The sequence below is a fragment of the Oncorhynchus keta genome, chromosome 11 (assembly GCF_023373465.1).
Source record: "Oncorhynchus keta strain PuntledgeMale-10-30-2019 chromosome 11, Oket_V2, whole genome shotgun sequence".
NCBI lineage: Eukaryota > Metazoa > Chordata > Actinopteri > Salmoniformes > Salmonidae > Oncorhynchus > Oncorhynchus keta.
In genome coordinates, this window is record NC_068431.1 from 23,654,024 (window position 1) to 23,667,910 (window position 13,887).

At 43.1% G+C, this 13,887-nt stretch overlaps 1 protein-coding gene across 1 annotated transcript in view; it reads left to right on the forward strand.

The window, feature by feature from the left end:
• Positions 1 to 13,887, forward strand: part of LOC118389958 (opioid-binding protein/cell adhesion molecule-like) — a 449,425-nt gene that overhangs the window by 245,882 nt on the left and 189,656 nt on the right. The gene's annotated exons all lie outside the window — the stretch shown is intronic.

Sequence of the window (13,887 nt, forward strand, 5' to 3'; positions counted from 1 at the left end):
TAGCCAGCGGTCAGGGATGAGTTGATGAGCGAGGTGAGGTAAGGGAGAAGGTCTCCGGAAATGGTCTGGAGAAGAGAGGAGGGGATAGGGTCAAGCGGGCAGGTTGTTGGGCGGCCGGCCGTCACAAGACGCGAGATTTCATCTGGAGAGAGAGGGGAGAAAGAGGTCAGAGCACAGGGTAGGGCAGTGTGAGCAGAAACAGCAAACGAGGATCGGATGTCGTCGACCTTCTTTTCAAAATGGTTGACGAAGTCATCTGCAGAGAGGGAGGAGGGGGGGGAGGATTCAGGAGGGAGGAGAAGGTGGCAAAGAGCTTCCTAGGGTTAGAGGCAGATGCTTGGAATTTAGAGTGGTAGAAAATGGCTTTAGCAGCAGAGACAGAGGAGGAAAATGTAGAGAGGAGGGAGTGAAAGGATGCCAGGTCCGCAGGGAGGCGAGTTTTCCTCCATTTCCGCTCGGCTGCCCGGAGCCCTGTTCTGTGAGCTCGCAATGAGTCGTCGAGCCACGGGGCGGGAGGGGAGGACCGAGCCGGCCTGGAGGATAGGGGACATAGAGAGTCAAAGGATGCAGAAAGGGAGGAGAGGAGGGTTGAGGAGGCAGAATCAGGAGATAGGTTGGAGAAGGTTTGAGCAGAGGGAAGAGATGATAGGATGGAAGAGGAGAGAGAGTAGCGGGGGAGAGAGAGTGAAGGTTGGGACGGCGCGATACCATCCGAGTAGGGGCAGTGTGGGAGGTGTTGGATGAGAGCGAGAGGGAAAAGGATACAAGGTAGTGGTCGGAGACTTGGAGGGGAGTTGCAATGAGGTTAGTGGAAGAACAGCATCTAGTAAAGACGAGCGTATTGCCTGCCTTGTGAGTAGGGGGGGAAGGTGAGAGGGTGAGGTCAAAAGAGGAGAGGAGTGGAAAGAAGGAGGCAGAGAGGAATGAGTCAAAGGTAGACGTGGGGAGGTTAAAGTCGCCCAGCACTGTGAGAGGTGAGCCGTCCTCAGGAAAGGAGCTTATCAAGGTATCAAGCTCATTGATGAACTCTCCGAGGGAACCTGGAGGGCGATAAATGATAAGGATGTTAAGCTTGAAAGGGCTGGTAACTGTGACAGCATGGAATTCAAAGGAGGCGATAGACAGATGGGTAAGGGGAGAAAGAGAGAATGACCACTTGGGAGAGATGAGGATCCCGGTGCCACCACCCCGCTGACCAGAAGCTCTCGGGGTGTGCGAGAACACGTGGGCGGACGAAGAGAGAGCAGTAGGAGTAGCAGTGTTGTCTGTGGTGATCCATGTTTCCGTCAGTGCCAAGAAGTCGAGGGACTGGAGGGAGGCATAGGCTGAGATGAACTCTGCCTTGTTGGCCGCAGATCGGCAGTTCCAGAGGCTACCGGAGACCTGGAACTCCACGTGGGTCGTGCACGCTGGGACCACCAGATTAGGGTGGCCGCGGCCACGCGGTGTGGAGCGTTTGTATGGTCTGTGCAGAGAGGAGAGAACAGGGATAGACAGACACATAGTTGACAGGCTACAGAAGAGGCTATGCTAATGCAAAGGAGATTGGAATGACAAGTGGACTACACGTCTCGAATGTTCAGAAAGTTAAGCTTACGTAGCAAGAATCTTATTGACTAAAATGATTAAAATGATACAGTACTGCTGAAGTAGGCTAGCTGGCAGTGGCTGCGTTGTTGACACTGCACTAATCAAGTCGTTCCGTTGAGTGTAATAGTTTCTGCAGTGCTGCTATTCGGGGGCTAGCTGGCTAGCTAGCAGTGTTGTTTACGTTACGTTGCGTTAAAAGAACGACAATAGCTGGCTAGCTAACCTAGAAAATCGCTCTAGACTACACAATTATCTTTGATACAAAGACGGCTATGTAGCTAGCTGTGTAGCTAGCTACGATCAAACAAATCAAACCGTTGTACTGTAATGAAATGAAATGAAAATGTGATACTACCTGTGAATGCGACCGGGTTGTTGAGTCCTATTCGGTAGACGTTGGCTAGCTGTCGGCTAGCTGTTGGCTAGCTGTCGGCTAGCTGTTGGCTAGCTGTTGGCTAGCTGTTGGCGAGCAGAGTCTCCTACGTTAAGGACGACAAATAGCTGGCTAGCTAACCTCGGTAAATTAAGATAATCACTCTAAGACTACACACTCTAAACTACACAATTATCTTGGATACGAAGACAGCAAAGACAGCTATGTAGCTAGCTAACACTACACTAATCAAGTCGTTCAGTTGAGTGTAATAGTTACTACAGTGCTGCTAATCGGTGGGCGTTTGCTAGCTGGCTAGCTGGCTAGCTGCTGGGCAAATAGCAGTGAAGACTACGTTAGGACGACGAAATACGATAATTATGCAATTATCTTTGATACAAAGACGGCTATGTAGCTAGCTAAGAAGAAAATGCTAAGATTAGACAAATCAAACCGTTGTACTATAATGAAATGTAATGAAATGTAATGAAAAAGTTATACTACCTGCGGAGCGAAGTGCCGATGCGACCGCTCGCTCCAACCCGGAAGTACTCAGTAATGTGTTACATTCTTTGAACTTTGTGGGTTGGAAAAGGACATCACATCAATTATGGGTCAACAAGATGTTGTGGGCAGCAACAGTGAGAAAAATATGGAAATCGAACTCAGGCTGCTTCAGTGATTAGGCATTTTGTCTGGATGTGTGACTAGCTCATGTGGTTTTACTGCTACTATTTCTACTACTAGTTCTACTAATATGGCTGCTACTGTTACAGCTACTACTACTGCTGCTAATATTCCTGCTGCTACTACTACTACTAGTAGTACTAGTACTACTACTATTACTACTACTACTACTACTACTACTACTACTACTACTACTACTACTACTACTACTACAAGGCACTAAAGTAGTACTGCTGCTAATGCTACCACCACTTGGCTGCTACTACTTCTAATACGTGGCTGCTATTATTTAACACTTTCACATTTTATGGACCTTCCTATGCAAGGAAAACCGAGACAAGTCAATTATTGTTTCAAATCCTCCTATTCTAAATCCCATACTGCCTAAGTAAACCCTCTCTTCTGTTGGCATCAACTCACAAGCTGAGACTGTTTATTCTCTATAATGCAATTTCATTGTCAAGAAGAGAGAGTAATGTGCGGGAATGTAAAAATAACAACATCTAGAGAAATATAAGATAAAAAATATTGTAAACAAATCCATCCTACCTTTGGTAGCTTAGCAACCAGCATTGTTATGCGGTATAGAGAGTTTAAGGTTAAGCGGAGGGTTAATGGAGCTGTATGGAGACTCCCCACGTGTTTTCTATTATCATCCCTGATCACTATAAGCCCGGAGGGATCACCCCTTTTAATGGGGGATATTCACCTCTCCCTTTATCCTAATGACATATTCATCATCCTGTCACTCAGCAGATGTAAATATGGACATGGCCTTTGGCGCTGCGGCGGTAGCTCGCTTATATGAGAAACTTAAAGCAGCTACTGTAGAGTTATTTGGAACAGGAACAAAGGCAAAAGTCCTTCCTTCCTTTAGGAGATCGGTGATCGGATATATTGTATAGGTTATGTTGGATAGGTTACAGGAGATCAGTGATCAGATATGTTGGGTAGGTTAAAGTGAGGTTTACAATGCATTGCTTTCACCAGGCCTAATTGTGCCAGATCAGAGATCTCTTCAGTTTAGAAAGGAAAGACGCTGGCCATTTGAGGGAACTTGAGACATTTTAGCTACTCCTATTAGAATGGGGCCTGTACTGTAACCAATTTTGCCACTTCAACAATTTAATTGTCTGTTTTTGTTGCATAGAATACATAAATTAGGAGATAGTACCCTGTGCAACTGGGTACTGGACTTCCTGACGGGCCGCCCCCAGGTGGTGAGGGTAGGCAACAACATCTCCTCCCCGCTGACGGGCCGCCCCCAGGTGGTGAGGGTAGGCAACAACATCTCCTCCCCGCTGATCCTCAACACGGGGGCCCCACAAGGGTGCGTTCTGAGCCCTCTCCTGTACTCCCTGTTCACCCACGACTGCGTGGCCACGCACGCCTCCAACTCAATCATCAAGTTTGCGGATGACACAACAGTGGTAGGCTTGATTACCAACAACGACAAGACGGCCTACAGGGAGGAGGTGAGGGCCCTCGGAGTGTGATGTCAGGAAAATAACCTCACACTCAACGTCAACAAAACTAAGGAGATGATTGTGGACTTCAGGAAACAGCAGAGGGAACACCCCCCTATCCACATCGATGGAACAGTAGTGGAGAGGGTAGCACGTTTTAAGTTCCTCGGCATACACATCACAGACAAACTGAATTGGTCCACTCACACAGACAGCGTCGTGAAGAAGGCGCAGCAGCGCCTCTTCAACCTCAGGAGGCTGAAGAAATTCGGCTTGTCACCAAAAGCACTCACAAACTTCTACAGATGCACAATCGAGAGCATCCTGGCGGGCTGTATCACCGCCTGGTACGGCAACTGCTCCGCCCTCAACCGTAAGGCTCTCCAGAGGGTAGTGAGGTCTGCACAACGCATCACCGGGGGCAAACTACCTGCCCTCCAGGACACCTACACCACCCGATGTTACAGGAAGGCCATAAAGATCATCAAGGACATCAACCACCCGAGCCACTGCCCTTTCACCCCGCTATCATCCAGAAGGCGAGGTCAGTACAGGTGCATCAAAGCTGGGACCGAGAGACTGAAAAACAGCTTCTATCTCAAGGCCATCAGACTGTTAAACAGCCACCACTAACATTGAGTGGCTGCTGCCAACACACTGACATTGACACTGACCCAACTCCAGCCACTTCAATAATGGGAATTGATGGGAAATGATGTAAATATATCACTAGCCACTTTAAACAATGCTACCTTATATAATGTTACCTACCCTACATTATTCATCTCATATGCATACGTATATACTGTACTCTATATCATCGACTGCATCCTTATGTAATACATGCATCACTAGCCACTTTAACTATGCCACTTTGTTTACTTTGTCTACATACTCATCTCATATGTATATACTGTACTCGATACCATCTACTGTATGCTGCCCCGTACCATCACTCATTCATATATCCTTATGTACATATTCTTTATCCCCTTACACTGTGTATAAGACAGTAGTTTTGGAATTGTTAGTTAGATTACTTGTTGGTTATTACTGCATTGTCGGAACTAGAAGCACAAGCATTTCGCTACACTCGCATTAACATCTGCTCACCATGTGTATGTGACAAATAAAATTAGATTTGATTTGATGCAGACCACATTTCTTGAGAACGGAGGCAGATGCGGCCTTGAACTATCTGAATGAATGGCTTGTGAACTGAGTGCACAAAAAAAATGTAATGTACTGTATTGTTTGTGTACATGTCGGTCTTGCAAAACATCTTTCACTGCCCTTGTATATAACAATCTGTCGTGTCAAGTAGAGCAACACAGCAACATACACATGTTCGCACCACAAGGCACACACACCACATCCCACATGTTTTCAAAGTTTGCGGGAGAGTGCATCTGCAGGCCTGCGCTCCCTCCTACACAATGTCCCCTTATTCCTCTATTCCAAGAGCCCCCCTCTCCGCAGTCTTGAACCTCTGAAAAACAATTTCCCATTCAAATACAGTGTACTCGAAATTGCCAGTCATTCCCACCACCACAGAAATCCAAGCTCACTGGAGTTTGCAAGGCTGCGGAGACCGCACTACCCTTTCAGTGGCTTCATTCTGAGAAGGGAAAGACAACACTAAGCTCAATCCCCTGGATGGCCTGTTTCGGCTGTCCACAGCAATCGATTGGTGGTATCGAGTGCCTCACTGCCTGAATCCAACTTGACGGATGCCGCGGAGGCTGAGGCATCCAAATGGCCCGGTGAATAAGGCTGTTTTGACAGACTCGTTGTGGTGAAAAGGCCTTGCATTGACCACAGCGACTGGAGTGCTGGGGCTGCGAGATGGGAGCATTTTGAAGGCACTGCCGTCTGGCCATCACCACCATTCACTCTGCTCAATGGTGTGGTAAACCCATTTAGACCATTTGAAAAGTCACAACTACTCTGAGAAAGACCTAGTTCTCCAGCCAACCCTGGTGGGACACCAGCTATTGGATCCTCCACGGCTTTCACAAAGTGGGATAAAGAGGGGGAAAAGATTGATACAGGCACGCACATGCACGCTCGGACGTGTACACACACACACACACACACACATTTTTTCGTAGTTTGAAGATGGAGCTGATGCACTATGTTAGAAAAAGAAAACTGTTATTATCATGATAATACAGTCAGTTCTCTCTCGGGTGTTTGAAAAAAACTCATTCACTTTTACTTGAAATATGCAAAGACCCAGTACCATTCAGTATTCATGTATTCAGCGATGCAGATGTATGCATTCACTGCAAATTCCATAGTCAGCAGTGGACTCATCACTACTGCATGTTCAGAATTATAACCTCTGTATTGGTTATATGTTAAAACAGTCATGGTGAAAACCGTCAGAGGTGGATGCGGATCATATTGCTACTAACTGAGTCATGTAAGTTGCTGTAGGTGTTTGGATAAGCTAAATGTGGCGTTTCAGAAATGTGATTGAATTAGCTATGGCTATTATATTGTTCTACGGGTGCACTTCTGAAAATAGTAACCTGGGACAGTATTTTGGTAGATTCTCAATAGTCTATGCCAGGCCAAGGGTATTCAAATATTACCCAACGAGGTCCGGATTACTGATGTTTTTTTGTTCTACCTGAAAATTAATTGCACCCACCTGGTTTTCCAGGTCTAAATCAGTCCCTGATTCGAGGGGAAGAATGGGTAAAAAGCAGTGGAACTGGCTTCGAGGTCCCCCAGGGGTACGGGAAATGCCGTCGGGGTTACACCAAATAAAAATGTAATTCACATTTAAACATTAAAAAAACATTTAAAAAAAAAATATATATATATATATATATATCGTTTTTTTTTTTTGGGTGGACCATTTCAGTTTGTCTGTGATGTGTACGTCCAGGAACTTAAAACTTTCCACATCTCCACTGCTGTCCCTTCGATGTGGATAGGGAGGTGCGCCCTCTGCTGTTTCCTGAAGTCCATGATCATCTCCTTTGTTTTGTTGACATTGAGTAAGAAGTTGTTTTCCTGACACCACACTCCGATCTCATCGTTGTTGCTGATCAAGCCCATTACTGTTTTGTCGTCTGCAAACTTGATGACTGAGTTGGAGGCGTGCATGGCCACGTAGTCGTGGGTGAACAGGGAGTAAAGGAGAGGATTAAGCACACACCCTTGTGGGTCCCCAGGGTTGAGGGTCAGCGAAGTGGAGATGTTGTTTCCTACCTTCACCACCTGGGGGTGGCCCGTCAGAAAGTCTAGGTCCCATCTACGCTTGTTCATTTACTTGATTTGTGTCATATTGCTGGATCTACAAAACAAGTGACCTGGCCACATGGATTTATCTCAACATAAGACCACTTTCAAACTTTTTAGGTCTGAATACATCTGACAAACTTTGGTTTTGGAGTGCAAAGGCCCTTCAACAGTTGTTAGAACCAAGGCCCCATGTACGGCAGTGCCCTGCACTTCAGAGTGATTTGTGGTAGACCTCTTAGACACCTCCTTTACTAATGGAAAAACAATTTGATGCTCAGTTAATGGAGTTCAATAGAGTGGGGAACTATTATCACCTATGAGGCTTACTGACAGATAAATTCAAAGTCCCCCTTTTTTATACTCTGTAAAGTGTTGTTCAGCTCAGTCTAACACTCACGATCAATTGGGTCAATGTCATATCGAATGGGACACCACTTTATTTGGAATAAGGTTAACTAGAAGGGGGAATATCTCTGTGTTGGCAGTTCAGTGTCCTACTAGTGTCTAGGCCTCCTGTGCACCTCAAGTTATTGTCCTATCCACAAATGTCCTATCAGTTACTCAAGGTTGATTCTACCTTTTAGATGACCTTCTCTGACCGAAAACACATTTATTTGATGATTTTTTTCATGTCCACTCCCTTTGATTACATTACTACACTAGATCATTATTCCACCCAGGAGTGAGTCTGACTAGCTAAGGGACTGATACAGATCAATTCCCCCCCTCATTAGAAGAGCAGTAACTTTTACCACGAAACACACAAAAAGCCTTTATACTTTTTACTTCATTTTTTCCTCTATTTTGTTGTTATGACTACCTCGGCACAGTTTTTCAGCCTTAGTTAAATGTCAAATAATCGTTGGGAAGGAGCTCGAGTTCACCGGGGGAAAAGGGAATAGGAATTAGTTGAGGTTGGTTCTAATCAGCCTGTGCCATAGGTGGCTGGGAGACTATCAGCCCGGAGTGAAACAGCTTAATAACAGCTCATTAAGAGAATAGTCCATCACTGATAAGGGGGCCCCCGGGACGTACTAATTAAAAAGTTGGAATGTCAGGGGGTGAATTGTACCTCGGCTGTACCAGCTGAACTTATGTGCGAGACAAAAGGTGCTATACACTCACATTGTCTTCTATTGTTCTACCCACCATGAGGTGGAGTGACCCTAGACACTGTGCCGGGGTCCTTTAGCTGTTGCTTAACACTGGCAGTATTAAAAGTTGAAAAGGTTGAATTGGTACAATGATTCCACAAAATGTGATTACTTTTCTCTCCTGTCTGTGTACTGTAATAGCATTGTGTGCAGGTCTGTGTAGTGTGACTGTGAGCGTGTCTGTCTGTCGGTATGTGTGTCTTCCCCCACTTGGTGGCAGAAGAGTTCTACTGAATGAAGCTGGTTCTTCATCGTCATCAACCAATTGCTCCAAAAACACCTTATGAGATGATTCAGAAGCACACAAGTGAGTTGCAACCTATCAACATTTGATCATTGCAGGGTTGATGCAGTTAAATTGAGATGTATGTTCAATTTGAATGTCTCCAACGTGCGCTGAACTCAATAACCATATTTGATTTGATGGTACTGAGCTGGAGTTGGTGGAGTTCATTGTTATATTTGAGGTTGCTATCCAGCTTTGTTATGTCAGCACAGTCATAATGCAAACCACTACCTCTGTCATGACAACGGTCATCTGACTTGAGGGGTCATGAATGGACATGAAACCCATAGATATAGAATCACTGACTGTTCATAGGTTGCACCTCCATCACACGGTCAATCACTGACTGTTCATAGGTTGCACCTCCGTCACACGGTCAATCACTGACTGTTCATAGGTTGCACCTCCATCACATGGTCAATCACTGACTGTTCCTAGGTTGCACCTCCGTCACACGGTCAATCACTGACTGTTCATAGGTTGCACCTCCATCACATGGTCAATCACTGACTGTTCCTAGGTTGCACCTCCGTCACACGGTCAATCACTGACTGTTCATAGGTTGCACCTCCATCACACGGTCAATCACTGACTGTTCATAGGTTGCACCTCCATCACACGGTCAATCACTGACTGTTCATAGGTTGCACCTCCGTCACTCGGTCACATCGTTGCCATTGTTATCAACGTTCGACAGACGCCGCAGCCATATTGATGCTCAAAAGTAGAACGGGGGCTAATGACTGTTTCATCTGAAATTACACTATAGGGGCTTGGGGATACGATGACATTGCTAAAGTAGGCACATATTTAGTAGGAAACAACTTTGCCATCATCATGTTGTCAAATGTACTTTAGAAAGATGGCAATGTTGTCATTCGCTAGCAAAGTTTGTCACAAATATCTAGCAATGCTAACATTAGTGAGCTAAAGTCTGGAGGTCTCCCCTCAATCTAACGCTATAGTGCAACTAAAGTAAATATGGCGACAACAAAATTATGACTAAATGTTTTCCTGCTAATTATTTGCCTCCTTTTGAAATGTTATTGTGTTTCCAAGCCATAGTAATGCACTTTAGATAAAATCTTCATCAGCGCCCACTGAGAATGCATTGAGTAGAATTCTCGGTTGGGCATCAGTCCTAAAATGAACATTCAAAACAGTATTGTAACGCAACGTGCAGCCCATTAATTCAATGATTAGAATCTATGATGATTCCATTTCTATGATGACACGCACCGATAGGTCTTAAAAGATCTTCATGTTCATAATATAGTGAAGTGTAACCGATACATGAAATATTGAAAGGTGGGATATTGACACCTTTGCACGACAACTAAATGAACAAATCTATTTTGAGGCATTTTGCAAGCATTTGCATGCATTTCCTTAAATGAGTCACACAAACACTTATTTTTATACTGTATATAAGTATTGTCCAGTATATAATTTTAGTTGGCATGTCATTATTCACTCTCAAATAGCCTGTTAAGTGCACACAAATTAACAGATGACAGGAGAGGAACTTACAGCTAGATGGAAAAGTAGAGAGACATTGATAAGGGTTAAATTCATCTTTCCATCTCTCCTTTGCCAGAAGCCATGATAAATTATACTCCATGTGTCATCTGTTAAAAGCATATGATCACTGGGTGGCACCCACTCGAAGCCACCACGAATAGACAGGTTGAGAGGCTTGGCGACACTGTCTCTGTCACTCACCCAGATGCCTCATCTCTAGTGACCATATAAAAGGAAACCAAATGAAAGGCGATTGTGATTAAGATTCTGTCACATCCCCACCATCTCACACACAAGAGTTCGGAGTTGGAATATCACCAGTGCTCTTGATATTCTCTTCTTCAGTGACAAATAGCAGTTTTTCCCAGTTACAGGACTTGGTTGTAACAATTATGAAGACATAAAGCGTATTTCTTCGTATTAGAATGTATTTACGACTCTGTTGGTTCCCCCTTATTCATTTCATTGGTACTGCTGCCATTGATAGTAGGGGCAAGGACCGTTCATACACAAATAATTTATCTTCTGGGAAGAATTGATTTAATGACAACCTCTTTTGGCCGCAATCGATGGCGAAGAAGGCAAAGGTGCATTATGAAGAAAAGAAGACAGATAATATCACATCACACAGTCATCGCCCATCACTCTAAACTAGAGTCCTTGAAATAAAATCTCAAGAAAAGTACCCACTACATTCCATCAATGCATTGTAGATGCCACCACAATATTTTTCAAATGTGCTTTGTTTAAAAGCAGTAGGTTTAGCACATTCTCTATTCAGTCTAACCTAGTTTTGACCTACGTCGAAAGCATTGTTCTTGTACTGTAAGAAAAGCTAAAACCATTTTTGGATTCATGCACTGAACTATTGTGAAAAAAAAACTATTGTAATGAAATGAAATAACTGCATATTGATTCAAACATGCTTTTCTGCTGTGCGGGAAAAGGTTTTTAACTGTGTGTCTTTCTGGTTGCTGCTTTACTTTGAATAGGTCTGAAATAGTACTGTTGCCTTGAAATGTCGTAGGGTTTTATAAACCATTCAATCAACAAAATTCGTTCTTCACCACCGGTCACTCAATCATATTAATTGTATATTGTAATACTTTCAGCATTAGCAATGAGTCAGCAGCTAACCTTTGTGTATTTACAGAAACAGTTTTTTCATTGTTTTAGCGCAGACTGTCTGTCACATATTACCTTGCCATTTTCAGAATTCAACAAAAGCCAGTCATTACCACAACACTATCTTGGCATGCTCTTTCAAATGTAGATTACTTATTTAATATTGATTGACATAATGCAAATGCATCTTTAATATCTGTATTGGCACCATTATCTAATGTTAAACATTTGAGTACAAGCCCAAAGACCCGAGTGAGTCCTGGGCAAATTCCACAGTAATGGAACTAAGCTTTGACTCAGTTTTTTCACTTACAAATTTATGCCAAATAAAAAACATTGATTTCAAGGTTTAACAAACCATACAACTCTACACACAATAACTACTTTTAGCAATTGCCACTGAAAAATGTACCAAAACCAATTTAGTTGAGGAGCTGTGGAGATGCAAACTTCAGTAACGGAATTCCGGTCTAATCTCCTCAGCTTTTTATGTGACTACATTTGACAAAAGCTCATTAAGATTCAGTGACGTCTGCATAAATACTGGGGTGTCAGCTATGACATGACACCTTGAGTTTGAAAAAAAATAAATAAGTTGTTTATTGAACTCCAGTAAATGAAGTGGGTTTACACCCGGTAACATAATAACGGAATTACATCATGGGTCACTGATCTGTACCTCACAGAAATGCATTAGTATGGATATGAATGTAATTCTCCTCATGTTTCACAAGTTTGGACATCACAGTGCAGCCCAGGAGAGCACAGAAGGCTACAGTGTAGTGCAATACAGCAGAGTAGAGTACAGTATAGCATAGTTCAGTAGATTATAGTTCAGTAGAGTACAGTACAATATACTGTACTGTACTATACTCAAAGTTTCTTTACTGTACTGTACTACTGTATTGTATTGTGTTGTACTCTACAGTGCTCTACTCACTGTACTATACTGTGCTATCCAAACTTACATCTACGATAGGTTCAGATTTGGTCCAGTCCATCCATCTGTGAATGTTAACATCAAGGCCAGGGTGGACTGACCAAAGGTCAACATCCATTTGGGTTGGTGTTCAGTGGGTGAAGATGCTGGTTAAAGTAAATGGAGAGAGGGGGGGCTCATGGATAAGTGTCTGTAAGAGCTGGGAGAGGGGACATTAACTGGAGAGTGAGAGTGAGAGAGAGAGAGGGTTGTCCAGACTCAGACTGTTTTAACACTCTTGGTTTGACCACCAGACAATAGAAGTACAAAGAAAACAGTTATGAGCTGAACACAACAGTATGCCAGTGGAAGGGAGGACAGTAGTAGCTACTATGAATTCCCATTGTAGACAATTCAGTTTTTATATATTTTTTAAATCACTTAATAATTCTTAAACAAAATTGATATCAGTAAAATCACAATAAGCAATTGGTAGGTCTACCATTACTTTTCACATCTTTGAACTTTAATTATCATACCTCCTCATGAGTGGTTTTGGTAACGGAATTCAAGGCACAAGGCAATATTTCTTAAACTTACAGAAGGTAAACAATTTCTCAAAAAATGTTATAAATATGAGTGTTGATATTAGTTGGCAGGGGTCTTTACTTCAAAATGATTGTGTTTTGATGTACAGTTGAAGTCAGAAGTTTACATACACCTTAGCCAAATACATTTAAACTCAGTTCCAAGCTGTTTAAAGGCACATTCAATTTAGTATATGTAAACTTCTGACTCACTGGAATTGTGATACAGTGAGTTATTTTAACGTCGTTCTTCGTTTGTAGAAAGAGAGTCGGACCGAAATGCAGCGTGGTGGTTACTCATGACTTTAATGGAAAAAGTGACACATGAAATAACTATACAAAATACAAAAACAACAAACGGAACGTGAAACCTAATTACAGCCTATCTGGTGAAACTACACAGAGACAGGAACAATCACCCACGAAATACACAATTAACCCCGGCTACCTAAATACGGTTCCCCATCAGAGACAACAAGAATCACCTGACTGATTGAGAACCGCCTCAGGCAGCCAAGCCTATACTAGACACACCCCTAATCAACCACAATCCCAATGCCTACAAAAACCCCAATACGACAATACAATAACCCCATGTCACACCCTGGCCTGAACAAATAATTAAAGAAAACACAAAATACTAAGACCAAGGCGTGACAGTTATAAGTGAAATAATCTGTCTGTATATAATTGTTGGGAAAATTATTTGTGTCATGCACCAAGTAGATGTCCTAACCGACTTGCCAAAACTATAGTTTGTTAACAATACATTTGTGGAGTTGTTGAAAAATGAGTTTTAATGACTCCAACCTAAGTGTATTTAAACTTCCGATTTCGACTGTATTTCTGATACCTTTTAAGACTTTTTCTGGTAAGAAGACTTTTCCGTCTGTTTATCCATAAATGAAAGCCTTTACTTATGCC